Source organism: Heterocephalus glaber, unplaced genomic scaffold (assembly GCF_053883595.1).
Source record: "Heterocephalus glaber isolate CG9 unplaced genomic scaffold, H.glaber_assembly_v1.0 deba00000546, whole genome shotgun sequence".
Classification (NCBI taxonomy): Eukaryota; Metazoa; Chordata; class Mammalia; order Rodentia; family Bathyergidae; genus Heterocephalus; species Heterocephalus glaber.
The window spans coordinates 16,807,716-16,828,223 of record NW_028258147.1 but is presented as its reverse complement, the minus strand read 5'-3'; positions in this window follow the sequence as shown (position 1 = coordinate 16,828,223).

Here is a 20,508-nt window from a genome sequence, read left to right as displayed (position 1 = left end):
GAGAACAAAGCATATTTGACATTCTCTTGTAATGTCCTGTAAAATATTCTTGCATCTCCTGCAATCCTGAACTGGCCTGGAGGACATTCAGTGAAGCTTGACTCCAGTGAGTTTCAGAAGCACTGCTATAGAGGTTGTTGAGGTGAGTTCCAGAGTACCCCAGGAGGCTTTCTACTGCTAAGTGCCCCAATACTTCCCAAGGCCAATTAAAGAGAGACACTTCTGTGGAGAAAACCATCATGGTGGATAAGAGCTAGCAGAATTCACAGGACATTTGGAAGTTGCTTGACAGGACCAGTGACCGGGACTGAGATTAGTACATTGAATATGTAGAAGAGATGCATAAATACAAAAACATAAAGCTGCAGTCAGATCATGGGGATATATGCACAAGTAAAGAGATCTCTACAGTAGCAACAGAGTTTCTCTACCATAACTGATCTTCAACCCTCAGCACAAAAACAATAAAACCTGAGAAACCAAGGGAACAAAATATCTTCAAAAATCTTTAACTCCTCTTTAATTTCTGATAGGCCTATCCTTTTTGTCTAACATTTTTTATCATTGTCTCTTTCTGCTGAATTTCTGACATTTCTGATCCCATAGGCATTGAAGTAGAGGAAGTTTCAAGTAAAGAACTCAAAAGAAAATAGTCAAAAATTTTGAACATATGAAAGAAGAAACAAAAAAGCAAATTCCTAAATTGTTTAGTTAGATTAACAATGATTTAACTAAATGGATGAACGAATCGATTATTAAAATATTCAGCTAGCTGAAATATAATACAGTAACCTGATTGAATTAAATAAGGCAATATGAATATGAATGACCATTTAAAGAATTAAGTTATAAAATGAAATCCAGGATATGAAAAATTCAACGGAAAAAATGAGCAGTAGAAATGACCAATGTGAGAAAAGGGTCAGATATTGACACATTACCTCATGTACTCTGTGATACCTTAAAAAGCAGCAACTTACCATGGATTCAACAACTACTAGATGACTAAAAAAATCAATTTAACAATTATAGGACTAAAGGAAACTTTTAAAGATGACCCAAAGGTTATAAAAGTTTATTCACCAAAATCATAGCAGAACATTTTGCAAATCTAGGGAAAAAATAAATTTTAATATAAACTGGGTATGAGAAGTCACAAATAGCTGTGGCTAGAAAAGAACCTCTTTTTGATACATTCTCAGCATAGATAATAATAAAAGTTGATGAACAAAAACAGCAAGCCTATCAAGATAGCAACAGATTTCTCAGCACAAAATTTTAAGGCCAGGAAGGGTCAAAATATTCAAACCATAAAAGAAAAAAAATTGTCAAACCAGAGTTCTATACCCTGCAAAATTATCTCTCAAAATTGGTAGAGTATTAAGACTTTCTATTACAAAAAAAAAAACTTAAAGAAATTCATAACTAGTAAACCAGCACTGAAGAAAATACTTAGTGGAATTCTAGACAGAAAAAAGGAGGCCATAAGAACCAAAAAGGGCATAAGAAAGTATGTATCTTATCAAAGTCATTAAAAAGAAGGATAAAATACAGGAATCAAGACTGAAAAAACAAGCAATATTAGGATTCAGACAAAATTTCACAGTGAAAATTCTAAATGTTAATAGTTTAACTCTCTAATCAAAAGACACAGACTGGCAGATTGGATCAACAAACAAAATTCAAACCTATCCTGACTGCAAGAGACATACCTTCTCCACAAAAAAGCATAGACTTAAAGAGAAAAGGTGGTAAATAATGGTTCACATAAACTGGGGGGGGGGGGACAGCAGTAGCAGTTATCTTATTTTCACACAGAGCCAACTTCAGACCAAAATTCAGCATAAAAAACAAACAAGGGTATTCCAAACTTGGAAAGTGTACAGTTCAATGGGAAGAGATAACAATTGTTAATATATTTGTAATGAAAGTTAGTATACCCAATTTCATAAAACAAAAAACTTCTGGACATAAAAAGATAGATAGATGGTAATACAATCATAGCATGTATTTCACTATTCTATTACAAACAGGTAAAGAAGAAAAAAAATCAAGAAAAAATTAGAGTTAAGTGACACCATCAAAAAACAGACATAGATATCTACAGAGGTTTTCATGCCACAGAAACAAAATGCACATTCTTCTCAACAACATTTGAAACTTTTTCCAAAGCAGACCTATAGAATGAAATTATAAATAAAAAGTAAAAGAAACTATGTAAAAATGTAATATAGATTTAATCCAATTCCAATACAAATACCGACAGCATTCTTCAAAGATCTAGAAAAACATCTTCAAATTTATATGAAATCTGAAGGGATTCAGAATAGCCAAAGCAATTCTGAGCAATGAGAGCAATGTAGGAATCATCACCTTCCCAGATTTCAAATTATAATACAAATCTCCCATGATAAAACACAAAGCTCTTGGCATAAAAATAGAAATATGAATCAATGGAATGAGTCAATAATGGTAAGTAAAATAAATCACACACAGAAGTTTGAATATTACATGGTTTCCCTTATATCTGAAACCCACAGTATGTATAATTTAAAAAGTAAAAAAAAAATAGATAATAAGAAACAGGAAGATAGATTTTTGTGAGATGTGAAATGAACCTGGAGATGAGTGGAGATGGGAGAGAGAAAAGGGGAAGTGAAAAGAATAAAGGATAATGATAAAGTACAAGTAGGTATCAAGTTCCACAATGAATGTATTTAATATATATTGCAAATATATACTATAAAAGAGAAAATAAGCAAATACATGGAGATTAAATATCAATATTAAGTAATAAATGGATTTCAGAAGAAATTAGGAAAGAAATTAAATAGTTTCTAGAATTCAGTAACAATGGAAATAAAACAAACCAAAATCAATGGGACACAAAGAGAGCAATTGTAGAGGGAAGTTTATAGCAATGCATAATTACATTAAGAGAATAGAGCTAACTCCAATAAGTGATGTACTTCAAGATCCTAGAAAAACTAGAACAAGCCAGATCCAAAATTAGTATAAGGAAAGAAATTGTAAGGATCAGGGTTCAAATTAATGAAATTCAAACCTAAAAATTATAAAAATAAATGGATCAAAGCATAAACAAGATGGATAGAAAATAACTAGCCAAACTTACAAGGAAAAGGGAAGAAAGGACCTATGTCAGTGAAATTAGAAATGAAAAAGTTAAAATCAAAATGGATACCAGAAACTCAAGATTAATGGAATTTCTTTTGAAAATGTATATTCTGATAAATTGTAGAATCTAGAATAAATGGATAAATTTCTATACAAATATCAATTACAAAAATGAACAAAGGGGACTTAAAACCTGAACAGATCAATAAAAGGCAATGAAATAGTGACAGAAATATAAAACCTAGGAACTAAGTAAACCTCAGACCCAAATGATTCACCACCAATTTTTACCAGAAATTTGGCAAAGGTCTAATGCAAAAACTAAACACTTCCATGAAATTTAGAGTGAAGCACACTGCTAAACTCATTCATGGAACTTAGCATTACTCTAATACCAAAATTGGATAGTGATTTTAAAAGAAAAAAAAAAAGAAAGGAAAATGAGGGAGGGAGGAAGAACTATAATTACAGGCCAATTTTCTTAATGAACAAAGATTCAAATATCCTTAACAAGGTAATTGAAATCCTTTATTTATATTTTACATATATATATATGGCTATTAAAGAATAAATTTGGGTCATTTGTAGGAAAACAGCTGGATCTTAATAGTAAAATGCTAAGTAAATAAGTAAAATAGGTGCTTAAATATCATATGGTTTCTCTTATATGAGAAGTCTAAATGATAAATAATTTAAAGAGCAAAATAAGAGAGAGATGATAGGAAACAGATTAGAGACGTAGACTTTGCAGAGATGTGAAGCAGATTTGGGGGTTGGAAAACGGGATGGCCTGATAGGGGAAGAGGAAGTAAAGTGGATTAAGATGCAATATGTACATGTACCAATTCCCCAAGAATAACTTAACTATTATGTATCATAGATGCATACCAATAAAATAAATTTTCATGTATGCACTGTAATATGTATTTAATTCTTGGAAAGATATCAGGCAGCTAAAGTCTACAATAACACTTTACTTGTCCATCAGATACTGCTTCCTTTTGAAAAGATATTGGGCAACACCCTCTAGGTTTTGTTGACACTGGGTTGTAAACATGTCTTATTTTAATGATTATGATTTATTTTTATATATTAAAATTTCAAGTTCAATATATATATCAAAATATCAATCTTATATCTAATCAAATGCATATCCCCATATCCCTACTGACAGTACACAGTACTATAAAGGATGATGATCCTGTTTTTGAACTGGTATTTATCTATTACTGTCCATGCGATAGATGTCTAAATGTGAATCTTTTCATAGAGCATACGTGATTTCTTCTGCACCTTCCTATGAGGAATTCAGTATTTTTTAAAAAAGAAACAATGAACACTTCTGTGTTTCTGGACATCCTTATACTTTTTCCTTCCGTTTTTACTCCCTCAATTTCTTGCTGCTGGGATTCGCTGGATCTAGATGGACACAACCTGAGCAGCTCACCTCCTAGGTAGTCCAGGATTTCCATATACTACATTGTTTATTTACTTCAAAGAAAATCCTTAAGGACCAAAACCTGAATGACTGCTTCCCTTAGATACCTCCTACTTTTGCTTTATAAAGAGATAACCGTGTTCATTTAGGAGAATCAAATAATATCATATTTCTTTAGTATTTTTGACTGACAAATAAAAATGTATATAATTATCACATCGCCACCATGTTCTTTTTAGTGGGCTATCCCTTGCCAATCCGTAATCTTTCTCTTACATCCTATAAGTTTTTGGTCATCTTTTTTATGTGGGGATAAAGTGGGTGATCAATAATGGCCACAGACCTGTTTTGATCATCTTTAGGAAAGCCCAGTGGGAGTGTCTTACAAGTTTTCCATTTCTTTTATACAGACAACCAGGAACTCCTGTCCTTATCTATTATTCTTTTCAGAAATTCAAAGATCATAAAATATTTTCCACTCAACACTTTGTTGCCTAAGTTACCTGCTAAGGTAAGATTTAATACTATTTCCCCACATCTGCCTCTTACTATTTTTATTCCTAACAAGTTGTATCATCCTCTATATCAATAAGCTTTTCTACATTATGTAAGAATTTACCCACATTTTTATTTTAATTATACTCTGGCAGTATGTGCTTTCAAAAGTAGTAAAACTAACATTTTAACCTTGATCAAAATTTTGTTAAAAAAACCACTGAAAAGTCTATTTTCTTTCTTTTTTTTTTTTTTTTTTTTTTTGGTACCGGGGATCGAACTCAGGACCCTGTGCTTGTGAGACAGGCGGCGGCACCACTGAGCTAAATCCCCAGCCCTGAAAGGTCTATTTTCATGAATGAGTTTAAATACAATAATTGGAAACCGTTATACTTGCTCCACTTACTGGGCCTTAGGAATTACCAGAAGTAATAGTTAACATGATGCAACATAGGCATAGGTGCTACGTATTTCATTATCTCCAACCTACCACATGAGTTTCAATTTTCTTCTTCTGTCAAATGACTGTTTGTGTTGTTTCTAGTTTTCAGTGCAGCAATTTTAAATTTATTAGGAATTACTTTGATTTTGTAAGTAAATATTTCCAATGAATTAGAAAATTAAAAAATCTGACCTTTCAGTAGTACAAACTTCACTACAAGTCTGGCCTAGGCTGTGAAGTCATTTTTAAGAGAATTTCTCAGAGATCTTTCCATTCATAGAACCAGAATAGTGTCTGGGAAAATAAAGGGAGAAAAACGCATGCTTTTAAATGATAAAGTAAGTAAATAAATATATTTCATTTCTAGTAGAATTCAGGGCTTTTCAGTTTTTTATTATAAGGTATTATGATAGTATTTTGTTCAAATATAAATAGATAAATTTATAAATTTTTCCTTACCACATTCTTGCCAATTATTCAATAATCTATAAAGAGTACAAAGTCCATTCCATACTGCATGTTCACATATGTATAGGGGAGTATGTTTAATTTTTCCACTAACATACACTATTAGGAAACCATATTTCTCAAGTATGTATATGTATTTGTATATATAAGATAGTTTAATTTAGCCTTCCCAAGAATTGTTTTCTTCTATGTATAGTAATTTTATTCATTATACAATTTTAGAAACCTTCGTCAAGTGAAACTAGATTCTGATTGCTACATATGTTTTCTGTTCTCCTTTGAGTGTTTCTGAAGTATTGCCATTTACTATCACTTTCCAAGGCTATGTAGCCTCTATCATTTTTTTCTGACATGTAAAGGATTATTTCTAGATATTAGGCTCCAATAGAGAAATAGATACATGATATTTCCAGAAAAAGTCCTCTGTGACCTACAAAATTTAGTAGCATCTCAGGATTTATAACAACTTTGGGGAGAATCAATAATTTTAAGTTTCAATAATAAACATTTTGTTTTGATGAAGAAAACTCTACTTATTGTATGTTCCAAAAGAATAACAATAGACAAGCTATTTACTCCAAGGTATATAAAGGAGTCATTCTAAGTGTTAAAGTCAGTAACAAATTCATTGATCCTGAAAGTTGGCCCAAGGCACCTCCTAAAAACTATCATAAATCCCATTTGTGTTTATTTTTATGGCTCATCTCAGCAGATTTTTTTCTAAAAGACAAAATAAAATGTGATTGACGGTCAATTCAGTTAGCAACTCTTGTGCTTGAGGCTGGAATGCCTTTAACCTTGGAAGGTGAGCACAAGCCCTTGACATGTCTCAGTCTTTCCAGACCTCAAGAAAGATCAGCATTTCAAAGATTTCCCTAGAGACCATTAAATCTTGCATTTATTAAGAACTCATATTGTTTATACCATTTCTTTGTCCTCTGCATTTTACTATATTATGAATTTCCTCTTTAATCACATATATTTTTATAGGAAAACCTTTTTCAGTATGTATTAACCACATAGCTAATACATTAAAAAATAAACATATACACCGTGCTACAATCTGAAACATAACTCACGATAGCATCTCAGAACAGGTCTCTCATAACAGAAATTGATGGCTTATTGATTTCAATACTATTTTCTGAGACAAAAATTCTATTTTCATACACAAAAACACAGCATCTGGGAATTCTACACTGTTTTAGGTTAATATTCCTTCTCAAGTGATAATATGGGCTGCCACCAAAGTGATGACTTAAAGAATGAAGTAACGATGCTATGCAGATTTTGTAGAATGAACTTCTCTTAATATATAAAATATTTCAAAAAATATGACATTTTGTTGAACTTTTGTACAAACAAAACTAACAACAGAGTAAGTCTTGAGATGGATCCTAAATGTATAGGAAATTAATTTGGGAGAGTTTTGTGTAAGAAATTAATAAAATACAATGGTAATTCACATATTAAGTATAATAAAGATTGTGATTTTTAAAAAATGATACTTGGAAAAGTTGGAAAATATTTTAATATTATGCAATATATTCATGTATCAAAGCATCAAATAATATACTCTAAATATGTACAAATTTTAGATTTTATTTTTTATCTGACACATTAAAAATATACAAAATTGTACATGTTAATGGAATACCATCTTATATTTCAGTATATACAGTATATATGCATAATGTTTAAATCAGATTAAACATACTTGTCTCTTCAGACATTACTTCTTCATAGAAAAAACTTAAAACTCAAAAAATTCTGTACATTGTTGTTATCTATATTCACATACCACATCAGAACTTCTTGTCCCTGACTGTAACTTACTACTAGTTAGTTCACTACTCCTATCTCCTTGAGTTCTTATAGCTACCATTCAACTCTCAAATTGTATGAGATCAACTTGCCACATGTAAAAGAGATTGCATAGTACTTTTATTGTTCCTGGCTTATTTCATTTATCAGAGTGATCTCCATTCTATTCATGGTTTTGAAAATACCAGCATTTCGCTCTATTTGTGGCTGCATTTTTACATGTGTATTTTTACCCCATTTTCTTTATCTGTTTATGAGATGATGGATACTTAGGTCACTTCCACTTCTTGACTATTGTTACAGGGTTGTAATGGTTACTGAATACAAATTTTTCTTCACTGTACTGACTTCATTTCTTTCAGATATAGTCAGTAGTGGGAATACTGGATCGTATGATAGTTCTATTTTAACATTTTAGGTTCTTTCATACTGTTTTTCATATAACTGTGCTAATTTACATTCCCATTAACAGTGAGCAAGAATATACTTTTCTCCACATCCTCACCAGAATCTGTGATCTTTTTGTTAATGATTAATGGTGAGATGACATCTAATTTTGTGTCAATTAAAAAATAAATGAACTTCCGGGGATTTAGCTCAGTGGTTTCGCCTCCTGCTGTGCAAGCGTGAGGACCCGAGTTCAATCCCCGGTATCAAAAAAAAAAAAGGAAAAAATAAATGAACAATAAAATTCTACAGGAGTTCTCTTTTAAGAATTATTTACCTTGGTAATCTAAATCATCAAGGCTTAGAAACATTGGCTTTTTTGATACACTAAAACCCCCTTATCTGTAGGGAATTTATTTCCATTGACCATGAGAAATACATTTTCGAAAATGTGTCAATAATTGATAATTCCTACTTATTATGTCTGATGAAGAAAGAAAGACTCTTAGTGTATGCACAAGTATATAACATGTATGTATATAAAAATCTGGTTTATGCATATCCTAAAGCATTTTTAATTAGAACATTGATTTTTAAATGTATTTCACATTCATATAATCATGTTAAGCCCATTGTTGATAGAAATTTTCTTGATTTTTCATTCTGTCTTTTTTGTGGTCTGCATACATTCTTGACCTGAAAGACAGAGAGTAAGGAAAACCAAAGTTAAATATCAGCGATGATTTATACCAAGCAAAAATATACTTTGTACATTTCTTTCTGTCTCCCTTAAAATAAAATCTGCTTGTGGTAGTTCAACAAAATTGTGTCAGCTCAATTGGCTTTGGAGCTACCAGGGAATTAGTAAAGCACACGTCTTGGTATATTCATGTGGACCAAAGAGTTGTGATCTTGGATATTCTATCTGATCCCTCTCTGTCGCTGTTCTCCTGCTTCACTCTTCAGCCATCATGGCATTCCAGCCAGCTATCTTCATTTTGCAATGCCTTTCCTGCATGATGTTTCTGCCTTGCAGCCAGCTTACCATGAACTAAGCTCTGTGAAACCATGAGCCCACTTAAAACTTTTCTTCTTCTTTTTTTTAAATTTTATTTTATTGGTACATTTTAGGTATACAATATAATGACATTTATCAATACAAATTTGCACCTTTAAATAATCTCTCTTGGTTCTCATTTTTCCCCTTCCCCTGCCCTCCCTCCCTATTTATAAAGACTTTGTTTCTGTTTTTCCATTTCTTCACATTAATTCCATTCCCTTCTTTTCTTTCCCCTACCCCTCCCACTTCCCCTTCCCCCTTGCCTCTTTTCTTCCTATTTCATATTATCTATTATACCTTTTAGTACTTATTTACATTTTTAGTTTCTCACACAAGAGAAACTATTCAGTATTTACACATGTGTCCTATGTATTTCAATTAAGATTATCACCTCAGTGTGCACCCATTTAGCTATTAATGTCTCTAATTTATCATTTTTTATGGCTGAGTAGTACTCCATTTTAATTTTTTTAAAAACCCACATTTTCTTTATCCAGTCTCCAGTTGATGGGCATTTGGGCTACTTACAAGTTTTAGCTATTACAAATTGTGCTGTTATGAACATGGGTACACATATATCACTGTGGTATGATTCTTTTAATTCTTTGGGAAAGATACCCAGCAGGGGAATAGCTGGGTCAAATGGGCCTTCCAGTCCTAGTTCTTTGAGGTATCTCCATACTGATTTCTAGTGGTTGCACCAGTCTACACTCCCACCAGCAGTGGAAAAGGATTTTTCTTTCCCCACAACCCCGCCAGCAGTTGTTATTGGTTGATTTCATGATAGCAGCCATTCTTTCTGGAGTGAAGTGGAATCTCAGCATTGTTTTCATTTGCATCTCTCAAATGACCAGTGATGTGGAACATTTTTTCATATGTTTATTTGCCATTTCTGTTACTTTGTATGAGAAATGTCTGTTCATTTCAGATGCCCATTTTCAGATTGGGTCTTTAAATTTGGGAGCTCAGAGTTTTTTAAATTCTTTATAGATTCTAGATAATAGACTTTGTTGGAGGAAGAGCAGGTGAAGATTTTTTTCCCACATTGTGGGTTGTCTCTTCACACTGCTGGTGGTTTCTCTTGCTGTGCAGAAGCTTTTTAATAAGAAGAGATACCACTTGTTCATTGTTTGTGCTAGTTCACAGGTAACTGAGGTTTTGTTTAAATCTTTTCCTACATCAATGTCTTCAAGAGTTCTACCTAACCTCTGTTCCAGCCAATTCAGCATTTCTATTTTAATATTTAGATCCTTAATCCATTTAGATTTTAGTTTAGTGCATGGTGAGAGATATAGACAACTTTTCCTCTTTAAGTGGTGTATGTTGGGTATTCTATCTCAGTGATAGGAAAGTTTACTAACACACTAATATCTATACACCAGTCTTTTCAAAATAGACTTCTAACATGTTTTCTTCAGTATCAGGTTTATTTATTTTATCATTTTTGTTTGTATTGGCCTTTAGTACCCCAATGAATTGGTGACACTTTATCTGCTCATTTGTTGTTGCCTTATAATCTCATTTCTCTTCATTTCATTTTACCTCACTCTTACCATTCTCGTATCCTTTTAAATCAATACCAAATTATCCCTTAAAACAATACTAAAAGGCATTAAATATATTGAAAGGTAAAGTGTTTAGTGACTCATATCACTAAAAGAGGAGAGGAGCCAAACTGACACATATAAAATATTTCTGTATTAAAATTAAAATTTTTGAGGAAGTAGATATGTTTAACTTGATTTAAGCACATTACAATGTGTTAATGCATTTAAACCATCATGTATTACCTCATTAACACATATAAATTTTAGTTTTATCTATCAGTTGAAAAAATTTAAAAATTCAAATTATTCAGTTGTAAAACTTATGTTTATTAACATCATCAATGGAAAGGATATTGTATTTGAAAATATAAAAGGGGAAGAGGTCCCCAACATTCTGTGGTTTAAATTAGAGTTTTTGTGGAATAAATAAAACATATACACATTTAACTACTGCAATGTATAAGAATGAGTTTCATTATTTCCAAAATATAGATGCAAATAACAGATCTTGAGGAATTAGAGAGGAAAAAGTCTTTTTTTCTCAGTAAGTTTATTGGTACATTTTAGTTATGTAATACAGTTACATTCATCATTGGGATCTTTACATGATGTATCTTGATGCCTTTACATGATGTATCTTGGTTCTCCTTTCAACCCCTCTACCCTTCTCTATTTACAAAGACTTTGTTTCCATTTTTTCCTTTTCTCATATTTTTTTCTTTTCCCTTCTTTCCTTTCCCTTACCCCTCCCACTTCCCCTGCTCCTTTAGACCTTTTCTTCCTATTTCACAACATCAATTATACATTTTGATCCCTATTTACACTTTTAGTCTTTTTGATGGTAGACATAAGATAGACATTGCAGTTATGTTAAATATATGCCTACCTTATTACTCTCCCATTTCATTTCTGGAAATTCATCTAGGAAGAAAATGTAAACTCATGTCCCCATAAAACTATATTCTATTATTTTGCAGCAGCTATAGGATACAAATTGAAAATCAATGCAAGTGTTTATTAACAGTAAGTAAATGAATAGCATAAACATAAGTTTACAAATAAAGAATTATTGGTAAACACAAATACATATATGAATCTCAAATTCATTATGTTGAGCAGAAAAACTTATAAATAACGAATTACATATCACAAGGTTAGATTTACATAAAAATGCACTTCCATGCTAAAACAATTGCCAGTGACTCATTTCAAGGGCAGGTGGTGAAGAACAGATGAAAAAACCCAGGTGCAGGAGCTGTCTGTCTCCGTTTTGTTGGAGGTTTGTGTGCTGTACACAGCTGTCAAACAAAGGTTGATTTGTCCACTTCAAATGGATCCAAGTTTAAAGAACAATTTAAAAGTTTAAAAATTCAGTAATCATTGACATATCTCAACAGAAAAATATGTAAATATCGAATAACTAATGAAAACAGCATATTTTTTATACTTTATGGATATTTCACGGTCTATTGTATTTTTATTATATAGTTTATTAAATTTTTATTGGTAGTTTTCCACAGTGTTAACTCTTAACTCATAATGAGTCAATAAACAATAAAAATAATCAGTTTTTTATTAGTTTAATATGCAGAATTTATAACATTAGCTGTATGATATCATACATCATTGCTATAAGAACAAAATGAGAAAGACACGGCATATAAAAAAGATAGAAATTCAGTAGCAATTGGTGCAAAAAAGATTTTTCTGCCTAGAATGTGATGTATTTTTGAAGTGTAATATATCCATAAATTTATCATAAGCAGCAAAGTGCATAAAACTTTGCAACTATGAGTAACAACTCCATTGATGAAAATGTAAAATAAAATATGTTAAACATTATACATATAATGCCCAATGGCTTCAAAATGACTTTTTCAATAGAAAATTCTCAAAAATAAATTTAAATAACTAAAGGCTATTGTTGAATGTATAAAACTTAAAGAACAAAAAGCTTAGGTTTTAGAATGATATGAAGTTACAAAAATGCATTCCCAACAAACTGACAGTATATGACTCTAATAGTGTTTTTATCCAATCCTATTTTAATACCTTCGATAATTGTTATAAGATTAAAAATAAGAGGTGAGTTGATGCTAAAAAGTGGAAGTCCTAACTGAATTTAAACAGAATGCTAATGTCAGGGCCTGAAATGGGTAACTTCATGTGTTTGCAAGCCCAGCAAATTTCCTGAGTATTCACATTGTAGGAATTAATGGTGAAATTGATGTAACTGTACAAAGGACAAATAAATAATAATAAGGGTGAAATATTTAATTATATATTCACTGTATAGGAAAAATAAATACTATTTCCCTCAAAACAGAAATCTGAAAACTATGTTCTTCCTCTTACTGTTTTGATCAATGTAAACTATTAGTTAAATAGTTAACATTAAATCACACCTCCCCTTCTGAGAAGTTCCTAATGCTAGCCAGGAGATGGCACTGTAGCATTTTGGGTTATAGTCCAGATAGCAAATTTATAAGCCACAGGTTATTTTAGAAACACATCATATAACACTGAGTGTATTAATCTGCTTAGTCTATATAATCTATAATCACCTATCTTGAACGTTGAGAGTATTATTTCTGTCTCTATACTCTGCTTCAGTTTTGTTTGATTTTAATGAATGTCCTTTGTCATGTAGTTAAATATAAGAAACAATCTAGCTTTATAAAGGACAATATAAAATATTTATGAATCAAAAGATCAGAGGTTGCAATATTTAATAAATAATAATAAACTGCAACAATGGTAGTGAAAACCAAATTCAGCTTGATATACATTGTGATTATGTTGAGAATGCCTGGAATTTCATCTGCTATTCTGCAATTTTGGTAGATTTAATGGATAGATACATATTTCTATATGAAGAAAGTCTTACTTTCACATCAATAAGAAATGGAATGAACCCTTGCAATGATTTAGTACCTAAATTTTGTTTGCTGCTTTAGTTTTTGTAGTTTTCATTATAGCATTATGCTTCATTTTTATGTGACCAGATGTAGGTATTTACATGTCAAACATCATGAAGAATACTAGATGCTTATATATTAGCATAGGTCAGAGAAATATTTATTAAATATAAATCTTATACCAGGCATTATATAAGAAATTGGTGGCATAATAATGAAAAATATCTTGAGGAGCTCAAAGTCTCTTATGAAGCTGGCATGTGAACTTATATTAATTTATTAATTTTTTTATGATACTGAAGACTGAATAATGAGGATATTTTATGCTTTTTAAGTATTTAAAATATACCTACAAAAGCCTTTAGGGGTCTCTAAACTAGTATTTATGGTTGTCAGAAAGAACTATTAGAAAAACACACATACAGAGGAGAAATGCATACCATGATACACTAAACAAATTCTGGAGGACCTATGTTAATCTAAAGGTAAATTTCAGAGGAAGTAAGACTATTATTAACAAAGTGAGGCATTATATCATGATAAAAAGAGTCAGTTCTTCACAAAAAGATAATAATCCTTAATAACAGAGCATCAAAACACATGAACCCAAAAATGACCAAACTACAACGAGAAATAGAAAAATCACTATTATTAAAGACTTTAACATATTTTATAATTAATTGAAAGATTCAGCAGGGAGAACATTCATAAAAATATATTTGTCCTGAGCATCACTTTCAATAACCTCAGTCTTGGTGCTGTTAATAAAATATTTCATCCAACCAGGGCAGAGGCCACCATCTCTCTAAACACACATGGAGTTTTCATCAAGATCACCCATATTTTAAGCTATAAAATACACACCAACAAATTAGAACAGAAATCATGCAAAGTATGCTCTCAACCATAACTAAATAAGAAATCAATAGCAATGAAAAATGTAAAAAGTATACAAATTGGAAAAGGAGAAATAGTCTTTTTTTTTTTTTTTGGTACCGGGGATTGAACTTGGGACCTGGCGCATGCGAAGCAGGCAGTGGAACCACTAAGCTAAATCCCCAGCCCAGAAATAATATTTATTTAGAAATGAAGTGATTGTCTACATAGAAGACTCCAAATTATCTTCAAGAAAATTCTAGGAAATAATGCAAAAATACAGCAGTATTGACGGATCAAAAGTAAATATACAAAATTCAATTGTTTTCTTACATGATAACAATGGACAATTAACTTGAGAGATAAAATAGAAGAAATGTAAAACAGGGTATTTGATACAGAGAAAATAAGGATGACATTTTTGTGCAATCAAATAATATCTACAGTATCCACTGGATCACCGCAGCTGAACTAAAATGATACCTGACAATTACCTTTGTTCTTTCTGAAGTTTGGACAACTCTTCTAGCCAACGTTACTTCCCCAAGTTATTTCAATTGCAAAAATTCCAATTTCATTGCCATCTATTAATTCATGCATGAAATAAATGTACTATCCAGACAGCTTTTGAGTTTGTTTTGCGAAGACAGAATCAGAAACTGTTCAGCATCTTCTATGGTCACAGAATGAATTTCTACCTAGCATTTTTCATAAGAAATCTTATATGGGATTTTGAAATCCTATATTATTAGCTCTTTTGTCAGACAAACCAAGTGGAATTTTCTCCATGGAACTTTCTTTACCAAATTTCAAGTGCAGTACTTATAAAAAGCAATGAAGACTTCAGAAATAATTTTTTTAATTACCTAGCCTCTTGCAAGTGACTGTCCCTAGCACCTTTCAGGGTTAGTGTTTTCTTAGGATTGAGAGTGTTGGAGGAAAATAGAATATGACTACTATAAAGTATGAGTTTATTTTGAGTGATTAAACTGTTAAAAATGTGGATCATTGCCACAACTGAATATATGAAACACACTTTAATTGGTGAACTTTTGCTTGAATAAAGCTATAACAAAAATGCTTGTGTATTATATAGCAAGCCGTCATATTCTCTTTCAAGACTGTAGAAAATAAATTCACATAAATAACATAAAATATAAATGTTGATTAGTTATTGTGCTTATTGACCTTTTTTTTTCAGAATGAAGTAGGGTGTTGCACAAGACCCTGGCTTCGATCCCCAGCAAATAAATATTTGTGTATTATATTTAAAAATAATATAGATATTTTACACCCAACTTTTGAAAGTCTAAAGGCTAGGAACATGTTTGTTTATTTTTAAGCAAAAATGTCTTAAAACTAGGAAGAATAGTGATGGAGAATGGGGGAGGGGGACTAAGAAAGCTCTAATTATAGAGCAGAAAGAGAAAAACACCACAAAAAATAAGTCATTGTTTTTGTGAAACTATAAATGTCACTTGTTTTAAAATGTATAGGCAATTTATTTACATTATAGATAAATTGGAAATTACATGTAAACAGAAAAAGAAAAATCATTATCTTGCCAGTTAAAGTAATTTGGTTTTTTGGGGGTTTTTTCCATTTTTTTTTCTTTCTCATAATTTTTCCTTTCCTTTCTTCTCTTTCCCCTTCCCCTCCCACTATACCTCCACCTTTGGACCTTTTCCTATTTCAGATTATCAATTATTCATTTTAATCATTTTCATCCTTATTTACACTTTCAGTTTCTCGCACTAGAGATACTATTCGATATTTACACATGTGTGTTCTATTTATTTAACTTAAATATGGCGTCGATATGCATCCATTTAGGTATAAATGACTAGTTTCTCTTTCTTTATGACTGAGTAGTACTCCATTTTTATTTAAAAAACCCACATCTTCTTTATCTGATTTCCAGTTGATGGGCACTTGGGCTGTTTCCAAACCTTAGCTATTACAAACTGTGCCGCTATAAACATAGGTGCACATATATCGCTGTGGTATGATTCTTTTAATTCTTTGGGGAAGATACCCAGTAGGGGAATAGCTGGGTCAAATGGGACCTCTAGTCCTAGTTCTTTGAGGTATCTCCATACTGATTTCCACAGTGGTTGCACCAGTCTGCACTCCCACCAACAATGGAGAAGTGTTCCTTTCTCTCCACACTCCCGCCAGCATTTGTTATTGGTTGATTTCTTGATAGCAGCTATTCTTTGTGGGGTGAAGTGGAATCTCAGTGTTGTTTACATCTGCATCTCTCCAATGGCCAGTGATGTAAGCTTTTAACATTTACAGATATGCTGTAGTTACATACTGTCTTGGACAAGATAACAAAGAAATATCTGGGTGGGCACATGGAGTTTATTTTTTAAAATGATAGAATGGTAAAAGAGCCAGCAGTTTCTGGGAAAAAGGCATGTATGGTATTGCTTCTCTCTTGTCAAAAATAAAGGCTTAATTTCATTTTCTCCTTTTCGCATATTTATTCCTTTCCCTTCTTTCCTTTCCCCTACCCCTCACACTTCCCCATTCCCTTGGTACCAATAAACTTAATGAATTAAAAATAAATAAATAAATAACTAAATAAATAAAGGCTTGAACATACCCTGTGTGTATATCTTCTAGTATGCAGATGATTGGTATAGGACTAAGTTAGCTAAAACAGCAGTCATTAGCCACATATAACCTTTAAATTAAAATTAATTATACTTAACTAAAACTAAAAAGTCAGTTATTTTATAAAAATACTCACAATTCAAGTAGTGCATAACCGTGTTTGGCTATTGGTTAATATTTTTGACAAAGCACAAATAGGTATTTTTCACTGTTGCAGAAAGTTCTTTTGAACAGTTCTGATGTAGACAGTCAAATTCAAAATGCAAAAATGAAAATATAAGTCTCATATGATTCAGAGATTCCAGTACTGAGTATATTCAAGAGAAATAAAATTACCATATCAGGGAACCATCAACTTTATTTAAAATAAAAATGAAGGGCTTTGCCATATGTGTTTTGATTGGATTGTATCAAAAATACATCTCCATGGTCTTTGAAAGTTTCATGGGCTGTAGAACAGCTGGAGAAGTATGAACATAGAGAGAAAGAAATAGTCTACTTCTTCTTAACATATGATTCATCAATGGTTTAAGTATTAGTATCATGTGAAAATATTCCAGGAACACAGGCCTATTGAGTTAGGATCTATCTCTCAGAAAAATTCCTCAATAACTCAATCACATTTTATGTCAGAAAGCTTGGAAATCAAGTATAGATTTTCAAATTTTTGCACTGTGATACAACTGTGTAGGAAAATGCATAGCACTGCTGTCAAATACCTATAGGAGAGGAAGAACTACTAAAGACTACCAATTTCTGAAAAGTATTCACTGAAATGCAAAATAATTTTTCTTCTGCACACATTAAGAAAGAACTCTAGACCTCTATTTGTGTAAGTCTCTGTAATACTAAAATATACAAGTTTCAAAATACAAAATAAAACACACAAACATAAAATATATGTCATTGATTTTATTGAACACATTAATTTATGAGGGAAACTGTAAGATGTTAGAAGTACTTCAAATAATTTTAATACACATTCATATGTACTCACATGATCAATACAAATATAATTGATATTAACAAATAATTGTCAATTTAATCAGCAGCTGACAAAATTCTAGTTCTTTTCTGGACTCTGTGTGTGTGTGTGTGTGTGTGTGTGTGTGTGTGTGTGTGTGTTTCTGGGGAGGACTGTACTCTGGGCTTTCATACTGAGCTATATCCCTAGCTCTTATCATTTTTTAAAATTTTGAAATAGGGTCTCACTAATTGGTTAAATTTCTTACTTGGGCTTTAATTTATAATCCTTTTGCCTCAGAGTGATGGATTATAGGCATGTGCCATGTTGGCTTTGGAACTGTTTATATTTTATGGAAAGAAAAATTGATATTAATTCTGTCTTCTTATACTATAATTCAAGTTATATTGAAAGGACCTTATAAAAATCAAATAATCTACCATGGCAAAGAATTGAGAACATTATTATTTATTCTGCCTCTTTCAAAATCTTCCACAGGGAATATGTTTATGATGATGCAAAAGTTTTTATTCAGTTTAGTTTAAAATTAATAATTATAATGTACACTACTTGTGTTTATCCTTTTATATATTTATCTAAAACATATTTTTAGCTTTTCATGGTTTATTATCACATTTTAAAATATGTATGAGTGGCTGATTATTATAATTCTAGAATAATAAATGTGTGCTTTTACTATTGGGAAAAAAAATTTTACATAATGTTTATTAGTAAATATTTGGTTCTCTACACATAATATTATTATTAATTTTGATTAACATGGAATATAATTTCATATTTATAAAAGATTCAGTTGCTATATATTGAAGACTAATATAATTTAATAGCTGAAGAGAAGAACAAAACAAAAACTCCCAAACATATGAAAACAATGAGAAAGTGATGACAAGTTTAATCCAGAATGTACAATAGCTGTCAGTTCCAGACAGAATTTAGGCAAGTTTATTTCATGCTATCAAGGATAGCATTAATTACATACACATATGCTCTTTTCTGGCTGTACATTTTCAGGAACTTTTCCCAAACATTAACGGAGAAAAACATGATAGACAAATGTTCTTATTTAGATTTTTTATGCAATCTTTGAATCTATTTCTTTATTGGTAGCTAATTATCATTAAAATTATTTGCCTTGATACAGATGTGTTATTGGAAAATATCTTCCTTAAGTTTTATTAGTGCTATTACTATCATTGTGTTATGTTTTAAAATTTCTAGAGATAAATTTAACTCTGTAAAATAACTAAATTAAAATGGAACTCAATCAAATATAAGTGATCCCAAACTCTTTACAATGTATCTTCTGTGGAAAATAGATCTTGATTTTTTTCAAAAAGAAAAGCTTTTTCTTTTCAAAATGATAGATATGAGGTTAAATTTATTTACCACATTTTTAACCAATTATTCCTATGATTTAAATAGCTACCACAAAAAAGGAGTTTCACAAAGATGGGTTAATTGGTTCATAAGTAATTGACCTTATTTATATGGGAGACTCATTTAGACCATTTTTATATGTTTCAAAATTTGCAGTGTTGTTTTGAAGAACATTATGTTAGTACTGCTTTTGTAATTCACAGCAAATAAGTCAGGACAATTATTAAAGTTGACTTAATTTAATGCTAAAGTTCTTTGCTACACAGAATGTTCTAAAATTATTTTCAATATGCAGAATTTCAATTCAGATATATTGAAGAAGGTAATGCGTAATGAAAAAATATATAAAATCTCTTTGTGCTTCTAAGCCTGCTTATTAAAACATTTGTAAAGGGATTTTGAAGGGAAAAGGGCTTGAAAATAACCAAAATATGTTAGATGCATGTAACAATTCCCCAAATGAACATCACTCTTCTATATTAAAAGTATGCACTAATGTGAAAAAATTTTAAAAGCATATATGTATAGATACTTTTTCTAAAGGAATGTCTTTCTTAACTTTAGATCAACGTAAGTAACTTATGCTTCCTGAGCCACTGTGTGATCTTGGCAATAAAACCTCACCAATTCCTTTAATTTTAAAGGAAATTCTTTTCTGTATGTATACAGAAACAATTGTATTACTTTCAGTTTTGCATAAAAATATGGAAGAGTACTAATAATGTTAAAGGGTAGAGATCTATAGAGATTTAATAAACATATAAAGAAAATCCAAAATTACATTTCAAAAGTGTAAATAGTTCTCTTCAAAATTTTCAAAGTAAAATACAAGTGGTTCATGCTCTGAAAAAATATAAAGAGTAGTTTATACTTTTCATATCATTTTATATAACCAGAACTTAATATGATTATATGGCTGATTTAATCCCAAGAAAAG